We start from the raw sequence: 27,081 nt of genomic DNA on the forward strand, positions 1-27,081 counted from the left end.
TCACTGAATCCCCCTATCAATAAAACCCAGCATTGCATTTTAGCGTGACATCAGCTTCTGTCTGTGGACTCCTGAGCCTTTTCTGCACTAGGTTTTCCTGGGAATGACATTCCCAAGAGGTAGCAGTAGGTTACGTGGCATCTGCTGGCTTTGACATGGAGCTTTTCTTGATCCGTTTTGTGGATTAATGTTCTTCCCATTGTGTCAAGGCTGACTTTTGTCAAGCAGAGGAGGGGAACTTTAAATGAGGCTGTCCTTCTAGCCCTGTCTCCTGCTCCCCCAGACCTTAGGGCTTTTGAGAGAGGGAAGGAAAATAGTTTGCCATAACTGGATAAGCAATGGATGTGATCAGTCTGTCAATAAGATACCTACCAGAAGCCCTGTTCAAAGGAAAATGGAGTAGGGGGGTGAAGAAATGATCCAGAAACAGCTGTTGTAGGAAGAGCAAAGAAATATGCACAGCTGGAGCCGCTGAGCTACTGACCTCCTGCCCTGCCCCACTCAACCTTTCCTCTTCTTCCTCCCCTGCTATGAGCTAGGAATGGGTAAGGATGTTTCTGGAAGCAAAAAAGGTCAAGGCAAGTTTGGGAGATGTGACTGTAATTCAACATGCTGTTTCTGAGCTGAGAGAGCTGGGAAAGAGCAGCTCTTCCTACCCATGCAGCAAGTAAGTACCTCTGTTAGGGGCTAATATTGACACTTTTCACCTGTGCAAGTACTGTAGTTAATGTGCTTAATGAGTGAAAGGTGAAACAGTCTTCAAATAGGATGAAAAGATCTATGGGTATAGTTTGGTATTTTTTCTCAAAAGCTGCTGTTTGAAATAGAAGTAGTATCTTTGTGAAAGTGAGAAGCATCCCCTTTCTTTCCCATTAAAAAACATTGTCATCTAAGCCTGTCTGAGAGCCTGGTGTAAATCTCTGCTCTGTATTTGGAGGTATCTTATTCCCTCTTGGGAGGAATGCATAAGGAACTAGAACTCCAGTGAAGCTGATTCAGCACTAGTAAGCTATGGTCCTGCTGGTGTTTGCAGAGGAATGAGAGATAAGCTTTCCTTGTGGAGGATGCTATAAGAAATACTTTCTAGAGATTTCTTGCCTTCTCTATTTGGAAAGAGGCCTATGCTTTTTTTTCTTACAAAGGGCAAAAAAAAATCAGTTTTCTTTTTATTATTGAAGAGAAATGATACTTCACAGTGAGCTCCAAAGCATTTTTATCAGGCTTGATGCTAAAAGTAAAGGGGAAAGAAGCATTGAGCATAGCACATGAATAGCTCGGGAAGCTTTGAAATAAATGGTTATTACAGGAAATATTATCATGAAGTACACCTCTCTTAAAAACAAAGCCAAGCAAAGATGATCTCTTATCCTGCTGTTGCTGCTAAGGTCTGGTGTGCCTGGAAGAGGCATCTCCTTGGGCCCAGCTCCTGTGCTCTAAGATGCTGTTAGAGCCTCGTGGCAGTGGGACTGCATTAGGCAGGTCCCTGATGGGCACTTGGGCTCAGCTGGGTACTTGGGTCCTGGATGCCACCAAGCAGAAAGCTTTGTGCTGAAAGCTCCAGGTCCTCCAGGCTCAGTAGATGGGTTCCTCTCCCACTGGGCTGCCACCCAGCCCTGAGCAAAACCCTCCTTGCTGAGGTGTGAGGTGGCATCAACATGTGTTTCAGGATGGCATAAGGAATGTTAATTAACGGGAAGTGAAGGCAGCCACTGAGGAAGTGCCTGATTAATCTGTATCAGAGCAAAAGAGGATGTAAATTGAACACAGCTTTAAGGAAGCGTGTCCCTCTCCAGGCTTGCCTGTGAGACAACAGATCTTGATACCCAGCAGAGGTGAAGGAAAACCTTTGATAACAATGGTAAGCTTTTGATTGAAAAGTTCGGGCACGAGAGGCAGAAACATGTAAATACTTTCCGTTTTCCTCCTCACTTAACTGCCTGAGATTTCTTCCTTTTTCAAGCTGTGATTCGTATGTTCATACTCTTCTCTCTGAAGAGAGAGACCCAGTGTGACAGCAGGGCCGTGTCCCTGGGCAGGAGTAAATGCTGGTGCAGCTGAGCTGTGCTTACGTCCCCCAGGAGCTGGAGGGGATGGCAGTCCCAACTGGTACCCCTGGTCCAGGAGTATGTGATGGCATGAGAGCAGCAGGCAAAGCTGCAAGATGGAGCACACCGCCTGCCACTAGTGCAGAGTAATAGGCACCATCCCACAGAGGCAAGTTGTATTTCCCTTGAAATAACAGATTGCCCCATTTTTCACTTCTGCAGATGCTGTTTTCTCTTGTGCCCGTATTGATCTGTTCCACTTGGTTTGCTTTTAGAAATAACTATTATATGCATGTGGCTTATCACCCTCAGGTCCCTTGCTTGTCACTCCTCAGCAGTGAGGTGAGGTGAGCTGTACCTACCCAAATAGTAGTTATACAGGCACATCTCAGACCGATGCTATTGGGCACACTCCACAGAGAGCAAACAAATAAAGCTCTTAAGGGGATAGTGATGCTGAGAATAATGAATATCAACTATTCCAGGAGGAAAACTTAATGGGGTACTTGGGTGTTTAATAGTCAAATGAGATGAATTTTCCTTAACTTCTGATCCTTCCTCTCCTTACAAGCAGAAAGGAGATCGGGGGACCCTGTACGGTTCCCTACCCAAATCTACCTGTAAGGTCTCTGCATGTCACAAATCAAGTTTTTTGTCCCCCTTTGGTAGGAGCTATTTCAAATGACAGTGAGACATTGGAAGCAGCGCAGGACAGGAACTGTTCCCTTCCTTCATGTGTTCTCAGGCACGTGGTTTATAAGCTGTCACTCATTTCCAGTGATCTCAGTCTGGTGTTTATTCTAAGCCGATGTTTGGTGTAGCTTCAGCTTTGTTACCGATGAGCAAGTCTGAATGCTGAGCGTGGGGAATGATTGACATTTCTTAAGGTAAAGAGGGAGACTCTTCATCCAGCAGAAGCTGCCACTGCAGCAGATGCTATTATAGCTTCTGACACTGATCATGATGAGTGGTGTGTAATGTCAGTAAAAGATGAGAGGCTACAACAACAAAGTGAAAAGGATACCTCTGAACATGAATCCCGTGGCACCCTGGTAGCAGTTAATAGCCATGACTTTCCTAGGCTAGAAATATGACTTAAAAAGGTCAGGCATTTATTGGTTCACTTATCACCTGTTCAGCGCACTAGCAAGAACAAGAGCTTGCTAATTACTCATCTATTGCTATTTGGGTTAATTTTACCTATCTAAATTTTGGGATATTTGTTGCTTTTTTCCCCTTCCATGGCTTTTGGCAAATACGGTTTTTTATTTCAGGTTTTCCTTTTGGTGAAACATAGTAGTTATTTACAGAGAATAATTCATAGCAGAGCGACACAGGGTCTGGAATCCTGTGATGTACTTGAGAGTAATGCTGCATTTTGGGCATCTTGCTAGCAATATCAAACAGCAAGTTTCCATGCACAGCTCAAAAACTTTCTCCCTAAGCAGGAAGAGGTTTAGGTTTAATCCCCCTCCCTCATTTTGCTATGGAAAATCTCTTTCTTGCTGTACTGGAGCAGCAGGAGTCTGGTGTAAGTCTCCCAAGGAGCAGTTTGGGATATCTGTGCAGAGTCAGACCCCAACTCTCAGCCTCAAGGAGATCTCCCTTGAGCAAGGGGCTTTGAGTTACCATGGGCGAGTTGCTTTTGGGTTATTGAACCCCAAACCTGTTGATAGAGTTCACTTAAGAGCACATAAATAAGCATGTGGACTGCTTTTTCTGTCCCTTTCTGGAGGGATGTTCAACTTTAGGCCATGATCTAATTTTTGGCCCCCCAGCTTTAGTCTTGCAAGTGGAATTGAAGTCTTTGAATTGTTCTGGAAGTTGTATACATATTTCCACCGCTGCCATGTGTAAATCAGTGTCTTGCATACACAGCAGTAGTAAAGCTTGATCTGGTTATATTCATGTACCCTCTTGATGTGTGTGTGTGGGATAAGAGTGAAGTAAGTGGAGTTCCAGGCCCCTTGTCAGCCTACAAAGCTGCAGCCACATGCCTGCCCCCAGTGTGTGGATGTGCTCCTGGCTCCTCTCACAGGGATACGTTGCTCCCTTTGCTCCCCATGGTTAAAGCCAAACCCATCTGTGATTCTGTGACATCTGTCTATACCCAGGGTGTGATGGGGATCCAGATACATTGTGATTGGTTCAATCACTGCTTCCCACCCCATGAAATTAGCTGTGGGCTGGACGCTGGGATCTGGGTATGTTTTAAGTGGTAATTTTATGTTAGTCACACGTAAAATCTGTGATCAAGAGCACAGTTTTCTTCCTCCGATAGTGCAGTTTGTTGCAGTAGGGATGTTTGAGAGGCTGTGTGTAGGCACAGATTCCCTGGATACCCATAAATGAGCCAGGTGACCCATTTCCTTCCTCTCCCATTTTGGGGTGTTTGCCTTTATGAGGTAGGCAAGCTCAGCATTCTGCACCCCAAGGATCATGCTGTGATTTGTAATGCATCTTCCCATGGATCATAAGGGGTGGTGCAAGGAGATCCTCACAATGTTACCGGTCTGCTAGGGGATGTGCTGGCCAGCCTCATGTTCTGCATGCCGTGAACTCTGAATTTTGAAAGCTGCATAGTGCCTGGAGGTTACAGTTGGTTTAGCCCATAAATTCCAGATTCCTTCCAGCTTTCTGCCCTGATGCTGACATTGGACCTTCTTCACCGCTGCAGGAGACAGTGGCAGTGTCTTTGTGCTATTTGTTTGTCGAACAGACAAACCTGACTCTTCAGAAGGACTCTTGCAGAGGCCCTGTTGCTCTCTGATAGATGCAACCACATCCAGGAGCTGCATTCTTATGGAGTTCTGCTGCTTTCCACACACCGAACTCTCCCTATTCCAGCCTTCCCCTCAGGAATTGTCCCTAGTTCAAAGATCCTTCTCTAGGACCATGGTCCTTCAAAGGCGACCCTTCCTTTGCACAGCAGCTTTGACGCAAATGAACTGCAGAGGTTTAACTGCCAGATAAAAGCAGAGCGCATTAACCCCCACAATTGCTCTAATGAAGTCAGGGTGAAGTTGTGAAGTCTGGGTCACAACTAATGGATGGGCCATTAACACCTCTCAGGCATAACACCATTTAAAAGTATCAAACAGCAAATGCATTTAGTGACTTCCAGGTGCAGAACTGGCCACGAGAGCAAGTCAGCATGGAAAGATGGCAATTTCCCTGCCTGCCCCCACTCAGCTTCCTGTCTTCCATGTATTTATGTTTAAAGCCAACTCTACTTGGGAAGGTTTTTGCCATCCTGGAACTGCCAGATGGCAGGAACTTGTTTTGTTGATTTGCTTAACTTGTGTGTTGATGTGTTGAAGCTCTGTGTCAAGAGCTTGTGTTGATCCAGAAGCTCCAGCTCTGTGCGGGCAGGTATTCTTGCTGGTGTATTCACTGCATTCATATTGGAAAGGCTGGAGGTCTTCCTCTCCATCAGAAAGGATTTCCTAGTGGATAAGGTAACTTGTGCTGACACCAAGGGATTAGGTTAGCTTTCCACAGTGAAGCTGAGTGCCATGAATGAATGTGCCTTTAGTGCCATGAGTGAATGGCACCCAGCTTCACTGTGGAAAGCTAATCTAATCCCAGCAGAGAGTAAGATTAGTAGCTGCTCTGTTCTCACTCCCCCTCAGTCTACTTGCAGAGACACGAGAGCCTGTTTGAATAACTCAGATGATGTTTAATGGTGGAGGATGTTTCAGAGGAACCAGGTTGGAAGAGGCCTCAAGGATCGTCTGGTCCAGCCTTTCTAGGTTGCATGACTCAGCACCCTGTCCAGCCCAATCTTAAGAGTGTCCAGTATTGGGGAATCCACCACTTCCCTGGGGAGATCATTCCAATGGATGATTGCTCTCACTGTGAAAAACTTTCCTCGCATCCAACCGGAATCTCCCCAGGATAACTTGTGCCCATCACCCCTTGTCTTTTCCATGTGACTCCCTGTAAAAAGGGAGTCTCCATCTTCTTTGTAGCCACCCTTTAAATAGTGAAACGTGGTGATAAGGTCTCCCCTGAGCCTTCTTTTCTCCAGGCTGACCAAGCCCAGCTCTCTCAGCCTTTCCTGAGTTTCCCATCCTTTGATCATCCCTGGGGCCTTTCTGTGGACCCTCTCCAGCCCATTCACATCTGTTTTGTATAGCAAGGACCAAAACTATCACAGTGTTCCAGGTGCTGCCTGACATGAGCCGAGTGGGATAATGATTTCCTTATGGCTGCTGGTGATGCCCTTGCTGATATAACCCATCATCCTGCAGTGTGGCTCTCCCTTCTCAAGTACCCGCTTTCCCTCTCAGTTTGGTGCCATTGGTAGACTTGGTCAGGGTATGCTTGATCCCATCTTCCAGATCATTTATGAAGATATTAAACAGGGTTGAGCCCCATATTGATCCCTGGGGGACCCCATTGGTGGCAGGTCACCCTCTGGGTGGTCAGTCCCACCACTGCACAGACCACTTGTCTACACCTACCACTTTCTTTAGGAGGCTTGCTAACCTTTGTGATGTTTTTGTTCCAGGATCCCAGAAATACACTTCTAATGCATTTGCTGAGCACTTCCAAACTGTAGTTGAGTGCATGTCTTGCATCTATGGCCTCACTGCAACTCTGAGTTCATTGTACCCACCTGGGAGAGAACACAGCTCAGGGTGAAAGCTGGGATGGGAAAAGGCTGAGAAAGTGCAAGCATCCATGCAAATGCATCAGACCCTGAGCCAAGAGGGTGCACCCAGTTTGGGTGATTGTATAAGGCTGTAAATGAGGAGCTTCCTTGTAACTTACCTGCATGTAAGAACCTCCCTTCGCCCGGGGAGAAGGTGACCAGCCTGTTGCAGGTAGTCTTATGGGAAGCCTCTGTGAAACCTGGCTTTGCTGGGCTAGAATTTCTCAGCTCTGCAGATGGAAGAGATGCTTGCACTCAGTGCTCTCTGCCTCTCCCTCAGCCTACAGGTGGGATTTGAGCAGTAAAATAAAGCTGCATGTTTTAATTCCCTGCCAGCAGCTTGTTAGTCTATAAAACTGAAATACTGAAGTGTTATTTAAGCTTTCTTTTTGCCCTTGTTTTCACACTGAGAAAACACTGCATGCTATGTGTATAAGGTGGGACAAGAACAGGCACTAGTGTTCCTCTTCAAACCCTGTATCATGTGTCTGGTTTTCCACTTGGGTGTCAAATTTGTACCTCTGTCCACATGCAGAAGGAAACTGCTGCTGTAGAACTACAAAGCCTTTAGGCTTCCCAATGGATCCTTAGGGGATAATTTAAGGAAACAGGGTCGTGTGTTGGACACTGTGTCTTGCATGATGGTGTCATTATCTCTTATGTATTAGCAGGCTACTAATGCTGACATCTAATTAGCACCAAGAAACTGATTAACTCTCAATAGGGTCAAGAAATAGAAGAAAAATAGATCTCAGGCAAGCAATTAGGTCATTTATTTAATAAATTAAAATACTTGTGATGATAAGCTCACTCTAGTGAATTTCTTCCTGTACTGCACAGCCGATGGCAGGAATAAGGCTGAAATGCCAATAGTAAATGTAACCCCATGTTAATGGCAGCATAATCAAAACAGCACACAAAAACCCACTTGAGCTTTCTGTAATGGACAATTGATCATCCCAAATGGAGGCGTTTATTTGAGGGGGTAGGAGTTATCTTCACTTACCAGTACAATGAATGGAGTCTGTTCAGATTCCTTATTCTTGGGTTATTCCACACTATGGAAGTCAAGTGCTCAAAAGGTGCTCCAATCCACGCTTGTTACATGGTTTTGTGTGTACCTATGCAAACTGATCTGAAAGCTGAGAGATCCCAGTTGGATAATGGGACCTGCAGGACCTGGTTCTTGCTGCCCTCACTACAGTATCCCCAGAGGGTTTCCCTTTCCATGCAGTAACGCTCTGGAGCTTTCTAACAGACAAGTCAACTATCCTCCTTTCTTGCATGCTCAGTTTGAGGCATTTCTTAATTGCATTCATTTAAATGCTAATTTTATTGAATGCAGGCTCCTCTAAATTACTGAGGTGAGTTCTTGCCAGTAGAACAAGCAAGTAACAATAACTCAAGGTATTCCTTCAATAGTAAGGACACTTCAGATGAGGTCTGAAGTTCAGATTGGAATTGGACAAGCACTGAGCACTGGAAGGTTTGTTCTCATGTCCAGCACTGACTGCAAAACATGAAGCTTCTCACAGCTTGCTTTCTTCCCCATTATCTGAGAGCTATGCAGCCCTTCACAGCCAGTTTTATGGTTTACAAACAGAACTTTTTGGCATGAGAACTGTGTTTTAGTGCACACCTGATGGCACTGCGTAGTTACCAGCACAAATGTCACAAATGCTCCATAGCAGGCACAAGCAGCATTTAGCACTCGTGTGCAGGTATCTGTGGGGGCTTTGGACTGTGCTGGAGACTTAAGAAGTGTGGTCTTCTGTTGAACTTTGAAGGCAAACCTGCAGCAAGAGGGTCTGGTGGAGGGAGCAGCTGATGGCATCCTTTCTCCCCTTGCTTTTCCTTCCTGGGCTCTAGCCATGTGAAGTGTGGGTTCTGCTCTTGTTCCAAAGAGGAGAGCTTCCCCAAGCCTTTTTCAGGTGATGGAAAGGACAGTCAGACCCTTTTTCAAAGGTCAAGATCAGTTTGGAGCTGGAGTGACAGACTTAAAGGGAGCTGCTTCATCCCAACTTGCTCCAGTTGCAGTGATGACAGTGGCTGGGGAGGGACACGGAGGGGTCCTGCTCATGCCCCCATAAGCAGCCTCCAGCAAGTGCTGCTGCCCTGAATGTGCTCACAAGCACGTTTGGTTGGCCAAGGGGTCTTGAAGGCAGGGCTAAGTGAAGCTGAGTCATGGATGTGCTCCCAATAAGTGCTGTTCTGGTCACCCTCTGGGAGCAGCAGCACTCTGATTGCCTCTGATGGGTCCAGAGTTAATTCAGGGCTAACATAACCATCTCTAACTGTAACAACCAGTGCAACAAAGATTGTTGAAAAGAATAGGAAAATAACCTTTCACAATGTTTTCCTTCTTGATATCTTCCTCTTGTTATTAAAACAAATCTATTGAGGATGAAGTAAAGGATGGAGCATTGAGCAGTGGGAAATTCATCATTGGTACCTAAGTCTTAAACAGTTGATTTCATCCTTTTTTTTCAGACTGTCTTGAAAAAGTTGTCATAAACACCAACAAATGCAAAGCAGCTTTCAAGATGACTTTTTGTTATAGGCATATTCCTGAACTATTCATCTGTGTTAAATGCATTTTGCCTTGAATCATATGTCATGTTGCCAGAAAAGAGTTGTTTCCATGCCAACTCATTTGCAACATGGGGGGGGTGGGGGGGGAATCAAAGCTACTAACATCTGCAAGATGTCAGGGCTGAGATAAGCCACTTGCAATGAAAAACAGAGAACTGCAGGAGGCCTTGCCAAATAGGCACTATATATAGGGTAGAATGTCACAAACTAATTGCCGAACAGTGCGTTTCCATTCCTTTTTTGGCTGTATTCTTGATCTCATCCCTTCACCAGAAAAGGCTTGCAGCAAAAGGAGCATCAGTTCCTTCCATGTGTGTTTTCCTTGGAAAGCAGGAATTGCTGGGATTCTTTTCTTTTTTGACCCAGGCCTTCACAAAAGACACTTCATTTAAAGCACAGAAGAACTCGTACAAGAAACTGCTGCTTCACTTTCCATACTCTTTCCCTTTATGGTTCCCTCGGCTGTGGGGTCTCTTTCTATAAAGATCCTATTCATCAGCAAGATTAATGAGAGCTGGTGTCTGAAACTGGATTCCATTTCACAGCTACTGTTTCCCCTGCATTCTCCCCCACACACCTTCTTTTCTTTCATAAAAGAAGATTGTTCATCTATTACCCAAGTATTATGAAATGCCAGAGGCTGAAGCTCTGAAGCCTGAGCAGTTCAAATATCAAGGTATATTTAATTCTGAGGCGATCCAGGCATTGCCGTACTGGGAGAGACATCAGAGGCGGCAGTAGCCTTTTTGGCTTGGAGGTATTAAAACAGTTCTGATTTTCAAGCCTTTTCTTTAATACAGTGATGCAAATCCATTCTTCTTCTATCTGGAGATGCTTAAGTTACCTGGTGTGTGTGTGTTACCATGCCCTCCTTGCTAGTCTGGAGCGCGAGCAAAGAAGAAGGTGGATTCCTGGGTAGAAAGGCTGCCGGTTGCCTTCCAAGCAGCCTTTCGCAAAGCCCATCCCCATGGTGCTGGTGCTCATGCGACATGAGCCTTCCAGTGATGTGTAATTGCTCAATCTCACAAAGGAATATTCATGCTTTCTGAGTCTTGCTTACCCCATGAAAGCAATTACTGGAGTTGTCACGGCGGCAGCAAACGGAAAGGAGTTAATTTCATGGGAGTCGTCTTTGCATAAAGAGAGATGTGAGATACCAAATTGAAACATTTACGGGCAAAACCTTTTGTATGGGGAAGATCCTGTGATTGCTTGCGAGGGAGAGGGGGTTGGGAAGTAACGGATCTCCTGTATTTCAGATGGTTCCATCATTTGGCTTCTACCATTTTTAGAATGATGAAATTTTCATACAGGTCATTTTTGTACTTCATAAAGATCTCCATTCAAACTCCTATAACTTTGCTGTGTTAAAATGCTGCTGCTGCAGCTCTTTAATAGCATGTTATCACAGACAAGCAGAATTGAGAGCAAATGTAGGAACTGAGTCCTACGGTACATTCTTTATTTCACTGGTGTTTGAAAGGTAAAGCACAAGTAAGACCACTTAAGGATAGGAATGAAAATGGAATGTCATGAGCTTTATTCCTGAGCAAGAGTTCAGGCTATAGCACCAAGACCACATAGCACACACCCCATCATGTTGTTTTAGTGTGCAACTTGAGGGTCTGTGTATGTATTTCTGTGTATAAACACACATATATATCTTGCATATACAAATATGCAGATTAATATATGTAATAGGTTGGCTAAACAATGTGAAATTGGCTTCTGTCTGAAGTACACTGTAGTTAAATCTGTGAGGCAACTGTAAGTGAAAGAGATTAGAGGATATTTACCTTCTGCTTCTTAAAATGTATGTGCTTTGTACAGTGACAACAGCATCCTTATAACTAAGCAGTTCCCTTTTCTCCTGTGTGTGTATTACCACACCAGAGCAGGGAAATATCTTTAGGAGAGGAAAATATGACTGTAAAATGAGTTTTTAGGAGCCCATGTGAAGTCAGTCGGGCACAACACCCAGAAAGGCTTTCAATTGGATGTTTTATTCTGTTTTAAATCAGATTGCAGGTTGACAATGTTGTTGTCCTGTACTGTTGTTGTCAGGACAATGTTGTTGCCCTGTACTGTTGTGCTTAGAATTAGAACCTGGGATTCTGTCGCGCTTTGCCTATCGCCAGTCAGGCAAGTGCATCTCTTTGCCTGCACACAAACGTTATTGCAACGAGAGCAGCTCCGTTTGAGTATGCTTTGCCTTGAAGATTGAGTATATTTTAAACAAGGTTTCACCTTCAGGGCATTACATGATGAGATTAATCTTTATGGAGAAGGGCTGAATGTGGTGTGTTGTTTCAAACTTAGCATGAGGTTGGTTGTACCTCTTGACCAAAGGTGTTGGTCATGCCATGCTTTTCATTCAAAACAGATATTCACTCATGCTTATATAGAGAGAAATATAGTTTATTACTCTGGGCTATACTTCTGAGAGAAAATAGCTGGCTGTAGGACCCCAAAGACACAAGTTTCTAGATCGGTATCCTGAGCACAAAACGTGTGCAGGGAAATGTATATTGGTAACGATGCATAGCTACAGCTTTTGATGCTTGCTACTATTCCTGCAGCATCCTTTGGTCTTGTTCTGTGTTTGGCTACAAATGAGGTTGACCCAAGTTGTAAGTTACAGCATTAAGTAACAGTCATGCCTTAATGGACTATTCTGGTAGCTGGGATTTCTTAAGGAGCAGCTCTTTCATCCTTATTTTTCAGAGATGAATAATTGCAGATGAAACAAATCTGCTATTGACTGGTTTTAGCCTTTTGCTTCTTCTGAACCCTGTTCCCAGCTCCTGCACTATCTGTCTCCATGCTGAGCCTTTACTCTCCATCTGATTCATCACTGAGATTTTTCATCTGAGTTTTGAGCTGCGAGCTGCTGGTTCTGCTGCCGTGTCACGCCCATTGCTGATTTGGCATGGCTCGCATTGCAGTAGGTCATTCAGCCACAGTGTTTCCCTTTGAAGAGTCTTGAACCTATGTCCGTGTGCTGGTAGGACATTGTCCTCACTTAGCCCAAGCACTTCAATGATTTTGCTGTGTTGTGATCACAAGGTTCATTTTAAAATAACATTTCTATCGACTACCTGCGTTTCCTAAGGCAGGGGTCACTTGATGAAATCAAGGATTGCTACTGGGCTCTTTTACTGGAAGTACCTTCCTCACTTTTGGCTGTAGCAAGGAAATTCTAAATGGGCTCTCTTTAAAAAGACCAAGTCCAAAATAGTTTGATTTTTATAAAAAATCCTTTTGTTTCTATAAATCAGTTACTGTTCTGAAGGTCTTTGATGCTTCAGTAAGAGATGCCTTTGTGATTTTGATCTTTACAGGTTGCCCAAGGAAGTGGTAAATGCTCCATTCCTGGCAGTGTTCGAGGCCAGGCTGGGGAGAGCCTTGGGAGACATGGTCTAGTGTGGACCTCCATGGCAGGGGGTTGGAACTGGATGCTCTTAAGGTCCCTTCCAACCCAAACCATTCTATGATTTTATATTTCCTGTGTGAGGAGAGCATGAACTAAGGTTGGCGGATGATGTACGTTGATGCTCTTTCCTGTGAAGCCTGTGATACCAGTTTGGTGTTCAGGACAGGTTAAACACACAGCTACCTGATCCTGTTCTTTGGTGTAGCCCTGTGTATTTCTTCTGTTAACACATTACCATTAATATTGGTTTCTGTGATTTTTTTTTTTTTATGGCTCCTCTTTCTAATGAGAAAGTTTCCTTATGCTTTCATGTGAAAACTTTTTTGATATATTTTGGAAATCACCGTTAAACTCATAGCCTTTGAACCTGTTTTTCTGACCTGGATGGGCTTTCACATATGGGCTTCAAGGAAATACTTTTTAGAGGGTTTCAATCCAGTCATTGGAATGGTATCTTTAACAAATTGTTAATCCATTGCTTGTTTGAAACTTGGAATGGCTTCTGTACCAGCCCAAGCAGTAAATAAGGCTGTCATTAGCAGTTTGTCAAGGTGACTGCAGGGAAGTTTCTGTACCTGTAATTTTTCAATGAAATTAAAGAATCAAGGCACGTGTTCCTCTTACAGCTCTTTATTACCATCCTGAGCATTCTGAAGGAGCTCACTTACTATTTTGTACTTACTTTAACTATCTTGCACCTTTATTTTGGACCAGCTTCTTCTTCAAGTGCTCAGCCACACTTAAGCCAGATGAGGTTTGGGAGGAGGTGTATTTATGTCATTTCAGAGAGAAAGCAAACTTGGAAGCATTTCTTGTCTGAAGAAAGGTATGTCTGCCTGAACTGCTTTTCTCTCTGTATTCCCATGTGTAGTGTAAGGTACTTCTTCAGCTTAAAAAACTTGGTTTGCTTGTCCCTTTAGATCATTATACTTGTAATGAATCTCATTGCTATGGATACATTTAAGCACTTAACATTTATTCCAGTTGTAGTAGTGCCCACAATGGGTGCTAAGTCTTTCCAAATACTTAAATGCAGTCTTGAGTTTATAATCTGTTCACAGGAATCGGCATCTTGCTGTCCACTGAGAACCACACAATCTCAAAGGGTACCTGTGTTCCCTCTGTCTCTAGTAGATAAGAAGCATCTCTTGCATGTTTGCTCAGATGGGTTTGCTTTATAAGAAAAGATGCTTTGATTAAACATAGTCTCTTTAGGTTGTAGTCCGGTTTGGATACTACCTGGTTAAGCAACAAAGTACAACTACACTGCAGTTCAAATGTTATTTTTTGGATATGGATTATGGATATGGATATGGATTTCCTCTCCAAGATGTTTCTGAGTTGCTAAGCCTCCAAATAGTCTGAGCTGAATGAGCATTTGCTTGTCCTTTGAAGTCAGACTTTCTTTTCCTGATGTAAATCTTCACCATGAATTAAATAGTGTTGCTCTGCAGAGATGCTAAAAGCACGGCTTTGCTTACCTCATGTAAAACCAGTCTTGTTCTACCAGGTTACCTGCTATGTATAGGGAAGCCCCTACATCAACAATCAACATTATGCCACTTTCTGCTTGCAAATAGGAATGGATTTGCTTCTATTTCCATGTGTAAATGCTTTGTTTTCTATGATTTCACGCATTTCAACCTTCCTCCCCTGTGTTAGCAGTTCAGATTGGAGAGCAGGTAGTGCAGAGGAGGGCCAGAATTAATTCTGTGCAAAAAGAGCTGCTCTAAACAGAAATACTGCTGATGCACTTTCCCTTTTCACCTTACAGGGGGAGATTACATATGCATCACCTTGGTTTTACTGTAGTCTGCACAAATATCACTTTGCAATGGCTTGAGGCTATGTATGCCATATTTTAATAGTACAAATATGCAGTTGTTACGAGCAAGCTTTCCTGATGTGAAATGCTTTGATCAAATGTGCACTAGATACCATGACTGAGCAGTGCAGAAACACACAAAACGTTAGCGGGTGTCACTAGTGAAAACCAAAACCAAACAAAGCCAACGTTTTGCAGTACAGTCAACTCTGGAGATGGTATTCCCATTAAAACGGTGGTTATTAAGTTTAAAAAGACCATATACACAGACTTCTTTTTATTCTGGTCCTTGAGAACCTTATATGAAGCCATTAACACTAAGAAGAAATCTACTGTCAAGAAATTGCAGCAAGGGACTAAATTGAAAGCAGAATGGGAGAGTCTTATTGCTCCAGTGTGCCAATTATATTGCCACTTTTGTTTCTTCACTGCAAGACTGATAGGGATCTACAAATGCTCAGATCCCAAGGGATTCAAGTATGTCTGGTGAAAATTTGAGATCAATAGGAGTCTATAATTGCAAGCAAACTGCATTGTTTTCACTGGGGTGAACGATGGGAGTCATCCACAGAGGTGCCATGATCGTAGGTCCATCAAGTGTATTTGTTGGAGCCTTCTGCTCAACATGAGAAATGCAAGGACCCAGATTCTTGGCAAATTAATTACTCGCCTCTTAATTAGCAAGAGAAGAGAAAAATATTCACTGACCTTTCCCTTCAGATGAATATGTTGTAGCTTAACAGGAAAGAGGAGGATTCATTTTCTGAGTGTGGCTTTTGAATATATTGGCAGTGCTGCTGAAGAGGCAAACATTGTTTAGTTCCCAGCCCTGTCAGTAGATTGCAAATTCATCTTGGGTCTGGCTTGAAGCAAGCTTCATCTCCAAAGCTGAGAAGTAATTTAGTTTCTCAGGTTGTTCTGCCCTGCCTTTTGCTTAAGCAAAGGCTACCAATTCAACGTGACAATGAGAATTACTATCCACTAGGGGCCAAACTATGCCCACCAAATGCTTGATTTCCCTTCTGAAGCACTTTTTTTTTCTTTTTTTTTTCTTCCCCAGTAGTTGAAATTGCATGTTTTGTTTTGTTTTTTTTCTTTGTTGATGGGTTTATTTTTGGGAAGGGTTCTTTTTTGGATCCTGCTACTTGATGTATCCCATTGCAGACAGTGCTTGAGCTCTCCAAGTCTCAGGCTGAAGCCACAAGATACAGTTCACTTATTTGTGTGCAGCAATTATGAACATTACGACTGTATTTGCTATAAGGGCAGGCAAGCAAGATGTAAAAGTCAGTGTGTTGATGAACATAAGAGATGTGAGTTTTCAGAGATGGGGGAAATTATGGCTATTGAGGGCTTAAACCCCTTTTATTCCGTGTATGTAATAGCCGAAATGATCCTGCTCCCTGTGTTGAAGAAGGAATTGTAAAAGCTCTCAACAGGAGATGGCTCTGTAAAGATGTGATTCAAAGCTCAAAGCAGTCAGTGGGCAGTCCATCAGGCTGGACACGCTTCTAGACCGTGTGCCCCTTTTACATCTCTTTGCTTTCTTTACTGTTTGAGAAAGCTGGTGAATGGAGGGAAGCACTACTGAAGTGCACCAAAGTGTATATATATGCTTAATTGCAGATGTTCTTAGTGGTCATTGGCAAATGAAATCCCATGCTGTAGACTTTTGGTGGGAATTTGGCATAACCAGCATCCCGCATCTCTATTTCTCTATCCCGTATCCACACACACTCCAAAAGCAAGGATTCCGAGGTTGTTGTTAAGCTTTTCTTTCTCCCACAAGGTACAAAAAATGAGCTATTGGATTAGTTACAGCTTTCATTAAAATGTAATTAAAAGATGTCATACTTTTATAGTCGGACTCAGCTGTAGCCAAACATATGGGCATAGTAAACCATTTCAAAGAGCTGAAAGGTTCTGGGGGCCTGCTGAGAAAATGATCGCCTCACAGCCTCTCACTTCATTATTCTAAAATTAATAATAACAATGGTTCAAGTTCCCCTCCTTTGAACAGAGCAGCTTTTCATGTTCCTGCCTGAAAAGCTCAGTGGTGGAGGTCGTTACTCTGCTGTGGAGACAGAGGCTCTAGAGCAGTATGGAAGAAGAGATAGGACAAGAGGAAACGGCCTCAAGCTGCACCAGGGCAGGTTTAGATGGAGCTGAGGAACAATTCCTTCCCCAGAGGGTGCTCAGGCATTGGAACAGGCTGCCCAGGGCAGGGCTGGAGTCACCGTCCCTGCAAGTGTTCACACACCGCGGAGACGAGGCCTCAGTGCCATGGGTTAGTGGTGGCCTTGGCAGTGCTGGGAATGGGTGGACTGGATGAGCTTAAAGCTCTTTTCCAACCTGGTTGATTCCATGATTCTATGATTTAATTTAAACATGCATTACTTACTCCCTTTTTCCACTTGCTTGTAAAACTTGCTTAGGAATGAAAAATCACACCACGTACCCATAGCAGGTGGGAGGAGAAAAGAAGAAGAAGGTATAATAAACAACCTTACTGCAATTTATTTGCATGGATTACCTGAACATTTCTAAGTAGCTAATCTGTTCAGAGGAACCAGTATCAACCTGCACACATGAAAAATGCAGAAGGTGCACAATATAATTTAATATAGAATTAACAACTCTCCAGTAGCATCAAATATTGTTGGTTCCAGGGAATAAAAGACTTTGTCTTGTATATAATACTGGGATATTAAAAGCAGAGTATCCTGGGTGGCAGGCCTTCAGCTGATTTGAAATAGTAGGAGGAAGCAGTACACTTCTGCACTCTTGTGACTGCTATAGTGAAGATGTTTCCCCTTCACAAGAGATACTTCACTGGTGAAAGCTATCAAAGTATTACTTTAAACAAGCTGTCTTATTCAAAGGGCTGTACCAAGCCTTTTTCATCATGAGTGTGTGGTTTCCAAAGGATCTGACCGTGAGCCTTAGCCCTCCAAGCACGGTGAATCAGGGAAGGCTAGAACATAGAACTGGCTAAAATATGCAAGAGTTAGAAAGGAAAGAAGTTGTAGTAAAGTCAGTGTTATTTGGGGTGTGAACAATGTGGCACTGACTGTTCAGATATCGTGGGCATCTATCTGGAGCTCATTCCCTAACAAAAGATACTTAGAAATTGTTCATATAGTTGGTATTCACATCAGGTTTTGGTCACAGCCAAATTCACGCATTCAGCAATGTAGTTAATCTCCTAGATCCCCACCACACAAGAATAGGGATTAATACATTTATCTTGTAAAACAGTGCAGTCCTCCTCTGAATTACAACCAGAAATTAGGCTGTAGTTATCAAATACGCTCAGTGAGGTTATGAATCAAGTTGCTGCATTGCTGAAATTCCCCGTCTCTTATCACCTCCATTCTGAAGGCTGCAGCCATCGGAGTGTCAGCTGCCAACTGGGTTTGCTGGAGGCAGGGAAGTGCTGCCTTCTCCAGCAGAGAACTGCTGCATTGAGGGCAAAGAGAGGGCTTTGCCTTGCAAATGTCAGCCAGAAGTTGGGAAGAAATACCGGGAGACACCCCTAGACTTGGTGATCCATGAAACCTTCATGAAAGTCAATGACTGTCCCGGCAGGGATTGAAGCCATCATTTACATGGCATGCCAATGGTGATAAATCTGTCCTGCAGACACGTGGAGGGCTAGTGGGTGTCATACTCTGTGCCTGCTGAAGTCTCTGTTAGCACAAGAAACCCCTATGCTAATCTCAACGTAAAATAAACCCTTCTTCTAGTCTCAATCTAAAAGCAAAACCCTAGCCTAAAATAGGAATCAAACAGCCACTGCTAGCTCTAAGGGAGGAGAATCTTGCTTGTAGTTGAGGGAGGAAGGGCTCTTTCATTTCCCATCCCTCCTAAGTGTACGTGGCACAAGTATTTATAGGTTAATGGTACCTTGGAGGAAATGCAGCTCTTGCAGTGATTAACAGAATATTTATTGTCTACAAGCAGTGTTATAAAATACACATAGTTCCTGCCCCCTAAATGATAATTAACCTGCTGGGGGGTGCGTTGCCCATCTCAAGCCTTCTGCAGTGCAACGCTAGCATTTCTCATTAAAATGAAGCCTGGAGGCACTTTGTTATCGTTTAGACTGTGAAAAAAATTGGTGTTTTGGGTTTGGGGGTTCCCCCTCCCCGTATGTTTTCTAAGCGCTAAACACAGGAGGAATTTGGCACATTCTTTAAAGGGCTGCACCTTAAGAATACATTCTTGACCATGAAAAACAAGCCAAATTGCTGACTGGTAGTTGTAGAAGTCAACAGTATTCAGGAACAGGTGCTCTCCCTTTAATCTTTGCTACAGAGACGCCCTCGTAGTTGAAACGGGATCATCTGGAAGTCGAATGCTTCTTGCTTGACGCATAGTTCTTGTGCCTTTTGACAGTGCTTTCGGGGGTTATTTCAGCAGCATTGTGAATGGCAAGGCTTGGATTAGGGATTCCATCTTTGTTTTTTAAAGGGCTGCCTGCTGTATGAGAGCTCTCGTGCAGCCTTTTTATGCATCTCTTGCCACAGGTAGTTATTTATCAATGCAGACCCTGCAAGAAAGATTGACTGTGTCAAGAGGAGAGCAAGGAAATAACCTAATAAGAATCTATCCTGGTGCCCTTGTCTGATTCCAATATGAGAATCAGGAGTTCAGTTCTGTTACCGCATTTCATTAGCTAATTCCCAAATTCAAAAGCAGTTTTGTTGAGTAGTGCTAAGACTGTACCAAACGATGCCCACTGTTAGGATCTGCTCTCTGTTAATTGATCAGAGTTGATAACATTAGCTCTGTTCTGCATATAAGCCCATAGCAACACTGCAGTATTTGCACAATACAGAGAATTAGGGTTACTGAGGCCACTGGCAGTTGTCTGAAATCAGCTGTGGCATGAATAAAACGAGCAGGGGAATATCTGCTAGGAAAGGGAGTTTGCTTTGGGTTTAGGTTTTGGTTTCACTCCTAACACCAGCAGTGCTGTACACTTCTCTCAAGTTTTATAGAACCATAGAATCCCAGACTGATTTTGATTGGAAAGGACATTAAGCTCATCCAGTTCCAACTCCCTGCCATGGGCAGGGACACCTCACACTAGAGCAGGTTGCTCCAAGCCCCTGTGTCCAACCTGGCCTTGAACACTGCCAGGGATGGGGCAGCCACAGCTTCTCTGGGCACCCTGTGCCAGCGCCTCAGCACCCTCACAGGGAAGAGCTTCTGCCTTAGATCTAACCTGAACTGCCCCTGTTTCAGTGTGAACCCATCACCCCTTGTCCTATTGCTACAGTCCCTGATGCAGAGTCCCTCTCCCGCATCCTTGTAGCCCCCTTCAGACACTGGAAGCTGCCCTGAGGTCTTCATGCAGCTTCTCTTCTCCAAGGCTGAGAAGCTCCAATGTTCTCAGCCTGTCTCCATATGGGAGGTGCTCCAGTCCCCTGATCATCCTTGTGGCCTCCTCTGGACTTGTTCCAACAGTTCCATGTCCTTTTTATGTTGAGGACACCAGCACTGCACACAATACTCCAACTGAGGTCTCACAAGAGTAGAGAAAAGGGACAGGATCACCTCCTTTGACTCGCATCATCCCTTACATGGAGAAAACTTTGGGTTAGGTGCAAAGCAAAACTTTATTAATTCATTCTGAGGGGTTTGACTGTTTTTTTTTTCCCTCACAATGGCAAAATGCCCAGTGCAAATCAAACCCTTCCATTCAGCTTCCAAAAAAGAAGAAACTCTCCTGGATGCCTGAAATATTAATTAAAAGAAGCAAAAAAAAGGAGAGCTTTGGACAGATCCCAAACCAGCTACTCAAATATAAATGTCTGCAACTGTCATATGAACTTCTCAGTAAATGAGACTATAATCCTTCCTTCCGAAAGTGGAAATACTACTTGATTAGCCCAATTAAGAGCGGATTTCTGACAGAATATTACTTTAGGGTGTAGTTTCCTAAAGGATGAAAAGGTGCCAATTTAGAAACAACTTTGCTACTCGTGTCATTAAAAAATAGAAACAAGGAGCGACATAGTAAATTAACCACTGGGAATTACACCTTGGCTTGAGTTTCTCTTCAAAGCAATATTAAATATGTAAAGCAATTAGGCTATTTTTACACAGAGTGAATTGGTAAATCAATATCCTTCATTAAGCTTTTGATTTGCAGGGGGAGAGCGTGATCACTCATGGATTTGGGGTAGCTTGGATGGATGGCTTGTTTTTACTGCTCTGTTTTAAGACCTGCTAGGTTTGCTTAGAGAATGGATGGGGTGGGTGAACCTTTCCTCCTGGCACATCCTTCCCCAGCAGGCTTGGGCATTCTGAGCCTCTTTTTTCTCCTTGAATGGTGGAGTATTTCACCATGGCACAAGACAGCTCAAAGCTAGAGCCCTTCTCCCACCTGTATAATTTATATTATATATTTTATTTATATATTATATATTTATATATAATTTATTACATATTATCTATATATTATATATAAGGCCTTATCTATAAATAATATAATATATATGTTATATATAAAATTATAACTGTATAATAAATACACAGTTTGTATATTAAGTTATCAAGCCAAGGAGAAACTATTCATTCGACCAAAACCCCTTATTTCATCCTGGCAACCTTCAGGTTTTAAGTTCTTAATTTGCTTTTGCTGCCATAATGGTCCATTTGTCAATAAGAGTTGTTTGCAGAGGTCTGTCTATGTCTGCCTTTGGTGAATGGGCATGAAATGCCATGTAATGGTTGGACTTGAGGGTCTTAAAGGTCTTTTTCAACCTATTTGATTTTGTGGTTCTAAGAAAGCATCTCTAAGCTGTCTGCTTACCCTGCATATGGAAGACTGGGACTACTACTCCACTTTGCTTCCCTCATTACCACATTAGCCTGGAGTGTCCTTGCATCGTTTATGATTCGGGGAACCAAACTCAAAACCTTCCCTGTTTTGTGCAATAGAGTGTAAATATTTCACAGGGTTGATTAAAGTTCTCTCTGTTTCACTTCATCAAGGCAAAGAACATGAATTTTCTGGCATGTTTCTGCTCTGCAAGAGCCACAGCGTTTCCTACTGAAGGATTGCCTATCCGCACGGCCACGCTTGTTTTCCAGTTGCTCAAATTAAGACAATCTATAAAGAAATGTTCATTTATTAGCAACTGGTGTTTGACAGTTTATTTCATGTAAAGCCTCCAGCTTTCCTTGGCAAGCTGATTTGCATAATGTGTTATTATGTCTAAATGGAAAACTAAATGCCTCCATGTGGTCTTTAAATGACAAGTGCTTGTCAGCTTCATGCAATATTCAGAAGTAATAGATCCCAATCACAACAGCGCTCGCGATGATGTGCAAAGAGAAAAAAGAAACAAAGCCCCCCAAAAACTTGTTGCGTTTCTTTTTTCCTTCCCTGACAAATTTACACTTCGCTCCAGAATTGTCAATTAGAGTTTTCATGTGTCAAGCAGTTGAGTTCAACTGTGAAGGAATCCACTGTAGCTTTACTCCGCACTGCTTTTGAGTAGTTCCTATTCACGTTGACTTCACCCCTCTCTGTTCTTCCCCCCTTCCAAACAATGCAGCTCAGGGATTAATCTTCAGGGGACCTTGGCATGTTATACTTAAGAATTTCTGCCTTAATTACTTGTGAGAACATGAGTGCTCCTTGACAATGGTTAGAGCAGCTCAGGGAGATCTGTCATGAGGTTCGCATCTGAAATGGTCCCTGGGTCTGAAATCTGCGGTTTCATCTTGAATTAATGCTTTCTTAGCATAGAAGAGCAGTGCGTTTGTGTGGTTCCACCTTATTAGAGGCTGCAAGGGTGAAAGGTCTTAGAGTCAATGATCATGTAAACATCCTCTTTATGCACTTCCCTTGCATGTGTACACTGTGCTGCTCAGTTCCCTTCCACTCCAAGCACACCTGAAGTGGCAAAGCACCTTCCATGATAGAAGAAGTCATATCTGCTCTGCATGGTGTGCTGGTACAATGAAGGGCTGAGATTCAGCCCAGGAGAAAACCCTGCTAATAGTAAAACTTGATACACCCAAGGGCAGTTCTGTGCTTTATCAGTGCTGCATCCTCTGTTTTGATTAATGCTATTCTCAAAGAAGCACAGAATGGTTTGGATTGGAAAGGACCTTAAGATCATCCCGTTCCATCCAGTTCTCTTCTGTTACAGGTTAGAAAAAGCATGGGGTATTTTACATACCAGATTGATTTTTAACTTTAAGAATAAATGGACACCTAGTTCCCTATCCTACTTCAAGGCAGCCGTAACTGATTGAAATGGTTTGGAGTGCAATGTTTGGTTGCACAAGTTCTGTCTTCTTCTTCCTCTTTATACAACAAAAATCCTGAGCGAAAATAGCGAGGAAACAGGGAAAAAAAACTACTAGAAGGAATTTGAGTTGAGTTTGCTGCTTCAAACTACTATGTTTGGCTGCTCAGGGTTGCAGAGCAAGGAGATAAAGAGACATGGCTCAACAGGACAAAAGGAGAAGAGAGGAGACGTAAGGTGATAGAAGGAAAACATCATGTGAGGGGCAGGGCAAGGACTCATGTCACACATCCCAGGCTGAATTTGGGGTTAGCCTGCTTTTGGGTACCACCTGGTACCTGGAATCTGGTCATTTTGCCTCTTAGAAGTTGAACAATGAAGGCTCAAAGAATCATGGACTCAACCAGGTGGAAAAGACCTTTAAGATCATCAAGTCCAACCATTGCCCTGGGACTGCACCCCTAACCCATCTCACAAGAGATGCCTGGGGGTGTGGTAGGTTTCAAGAGACAATGGAGGTAGCAGGGAAGCAGAAGATAGCATCTGTGGTTCCTCTGTTCTCTCCTTCCTAACCATTGCCATCGCCTGCTCCAAAGTTTGGGGCAGTTGTGCCTCTCTCTACATGTTCTAGGTTACCTTTGTGCATGAAAAAGGAACCACGTTCTGGTTCCAGAAGCCAAGAGAGACTGGAAACACCCCAAATGCTTGTGGGCAACGTGGCAACAATGAGCAGCTGAGGGCTGGTGTGTCTCTGGCGTGAACCCTCATTAGGGGAGCATGAGGAGCTGCAGTTCATGAGGAGATGGGAGCTCTGGCTCAGCAGCACAGCTGCTGTGGAAGAAGGCAGCATGCAGGTGATTCCCTTTGGGAGGCCAGGGGCAGATATAAAGTAAGGGAACAGTTCATCAGTTGTATTAAGGAATGCTCCAGTCCCGGCCGTGGCTCCCCTTGGTAATGTCACCAGCAGCTCTGATTGATGCACTCACTGTAATTAAGGTGACCATATCCCTCATAGCAGGCCTCGTATCAGCGGGGCAAGAGGCATTCCTAGAGCTGATGACCTGTGTCTCCTGGTGTCTTTGAGCACCCAAGCTGAACTGGCAGCTGGTGGGAAGCTGATGCAACCTCTTATGCAGGGCTTCAGTCATGAAGCCGGTTAAATAGGCAGCAATTCGTGTTCTGGTGACCGGGCTTGATGAGGATGCTCTGTCCTTTGCTTCTCGTCAGGTTAAAACCTTTGCTCACCCAGTGAAGGAACAGTGAAAGGGCCAGTCTCAAGCAGCCAGGAAGGTTATGGGACCACAGACTGGTTTGGGTTGGAAAGGACCTTAAGATCATGTAGTGCCAACCCCCTGCCATGGGTAGGGACACCTCACACTAGACCAGGAGATGGCTCCTGGAAACATCTCCCTGTGGGCTGTGATGAAGCGAGGCTCCCCTTTCACCCCAAAAGTGCCTTGTGTCATGGGCAGGCCAAGTGGGCAGATGAGGAGGCACTTTGGCCAATAGGAACTGGTGGAACTGGTGGGGGAAAGCTTCTGAGGAGCACATAGCTTTAGTCAGAAAAGCCTGGCTCACAAAGAAGTCACAAGTAGCCCAAAGGGTCTTTATAATGAATAATTTCATTAGCTACATGACCATGTGAAGGACACTATTTGCTATCAACATTGGGGGTGGATTCCATAGACAGTGGCAGCAAGTAAGTTTTGTGCTCCATCTCCTGTTGCTCTTTCAGCTCCTTGGCTCTAAACACATTGTTCTTCTGCAGCTTATATCCCTGGGTACTTCCAGCAATAACATAAGAGTTATCATCTCATCTCAGTGGGAATGATGTTCGTAGGTGCATGAAAATGAGGATGAACTGCCTGATGTTAGAAAACGACCAAACACAAAGCTTTCTACTGCATCAGTATGTCCCTTTCCCTGATTCCCCAAAAGAGTAAGTACAATTCCCTGAAGGAAATGGCAATCAGACTGGATCTCAGAGTGAAGTGTCCCAACAGGGTGAACTTTTCAAGGTACTGCTATGATTTTAGAGCTATTAAAAACCCCAATGCATTTCTCAAAACATCCTCGCATTTTTAATAGTACCCTTATTTGAGCATAATTGTGCATGTAAAATTCTCAATGAAGAATGCAGCATTCAAGGAACCCATGTTGAGTTTCAGTAGTTAGTCCACTGATATTAAAATGAAACAGGACCAACTTTGTAGGGGGCAATTATAACACATTACGGTGTGAATTGCACACTGTGATTAAACTCATAGGAGGTACTCATCAGCAGCATTTGCTTTGAAAGGGGCACTGATTACCAGTTGTACTATGCATTTTGGTAATCAGAAATCATTATGGAAAATATTACATCAACTAAACAAATACCCCTTAGCAGCATGAAATATACAGCTTTTTTATGTCTATAAAGTAGCCTTATTCATGTAAATAAATCATGGGACTAGCACTTGATCAGCACATCAGATTACTATGTGGTCAGGCTACTGCAGGACCACGCACTGCAGAGTGAATGGCTGGAAGTCAAAACACCTCCCGGGGTTGGGTTTGTGTTTGGTGTCTTAACTTCAGACTGGTTGCAATGACATAAATCATCATTTATTTGTGATGGATAAGAATAGCCTTGTGAAAGAATTAAAGTAGCAAAAGGTGTTAACATGTACTTTGGAAGTCCTGAGTTATTTCTATTAAATGGCTGTCCTTAGGATTTAAGATAGGGGAGTCTTAAGGTTCTTTCTGCCTGGAAGATACTAACGGGCCTGTGTTGAAAAGGTACTATATTTTCCTGGACACCTGGTATTTGAAGAATTTGGGGTGAGCTCTTGTATCATGGCATTAACCAGTTTTGTTAAGGCATTTCTGCCATTGATTGCTGAGGGCATTTCAAATGTGCACACACAGCAGCATGTGGCTTTGGCATTAGCACGTGTCTCCCCAGGTGTGGTGGGGTTCATTGCAAAGCAGCAGGGAAGGGTCAAGCTGGCAACAGATCCCACCTGCAGTTACTCAGAGCAAAACTCTGGCACAAGGTAACACGACCCAAACGCTGCTCACTCAGGCATTTCTTTTTGGTTCTTTCCTTTTCCCTTTCTCTTTCCCTTTTTCTTATTTTCCTTCTTTCCCTCTTTCTTTCTTTTTTTCTTTGATAGGATGCAATCTAGAAAAAGCAGAATGTGAATCCCATAACATCCTGGCAGTCAGGGGCTGTGTGATTTGCTTTGAAGATGCAAACTCATGTTCACTGTATCTTGATGATCTTCCGTCCTTTTCATCCTGCCATACCATTTTGATTGCTTAACATAAGGTCTAATGTCAAGTAATAATAAAGCAATTACAAGAAATACAATTCATTCTAAAGTGCATTAAGCAAGAACTAAATTAAGGCACATAATTAAGAACAGCAAAGAAAAAGATACATTCAGGATAAAATGGTTTAACCCCTATATTTCTTCCAGCATTAACTACCTTGGCATTAACTCAAAACTGGTAGGGGGAAAAAACATAGCTTATGTGCAGAGACCTAGTAGGGCTTTTAGTGATTTATGGTGGGAAATTCACAGATCTGTCATGCACGAGTCTGTCTGTATAATAATAGACTTAGTTTAAACCCTTATGCTGTTTTTTAGGTGGTTTTTTTCCTTGTCCATCTGGTCCAATTATTAGGGAATTGTACTGGAGAAGGCTCCAAAACCAACCCGAAGCAGTTCAATATTTCAAGTTGCCGGTATTCTTCTCATATTTGTTCTTTTTAATTAGAGCATACCAAGTTCCAACCGCAGGACCCCGGCATTTATTAAGTGATAGAGAAGCAGCACTATTTTATTGACTAATTCCCCAGGCTTTTATTATGTTTCCTAGCAAAATGGGATTTATAGGAAAGTTAATAAAGGTATCCTCACCTCCTGCACCTGGAGACAGGACATCTACAAGGGGAAGACGTTGAGGCTAATAAGTGAAATCACAAATCTGGGAGCTGAAATTGGCTTTTCTTTCTCGGAGTGCAGCATTCAACATCTCCATTTTTGGTTCTCTTTTCCTCTAAAAGCAAAGGAATAGTTTCTCTGGATTTTCAGATGTATTCTGCTAACTGACCGCAGTACTTACAACTCCCAATGTTGACAAGCATCCTTCAAGTATTCTTTCTTCTTTATTACTTTTCATTTCCTCCCCGCAAATGCCTGAGACTTTTGTTTGCATTGACTTCATTCCTGAATCCAGAGTAACTCCTTGAAAACTGCTGTTCCCAAATT

This window comes from Pezoporus occidentalis, unplaced genomic scaffold, assembly GCF_034315485.1.
Source record: "Pezoporus occidentalis ecotype Australia unplaced genomic scaffold, CSIRO_AGI_Poc_V1 ctg94, whole genome shotgun sequence".
NCBI classification, from domain to species: Eukaryota; Metazoa; Chordata; class Aves; order Psittaciformes; family Psittacidae; genus Pezoporus; species Pezoporus occidentalis.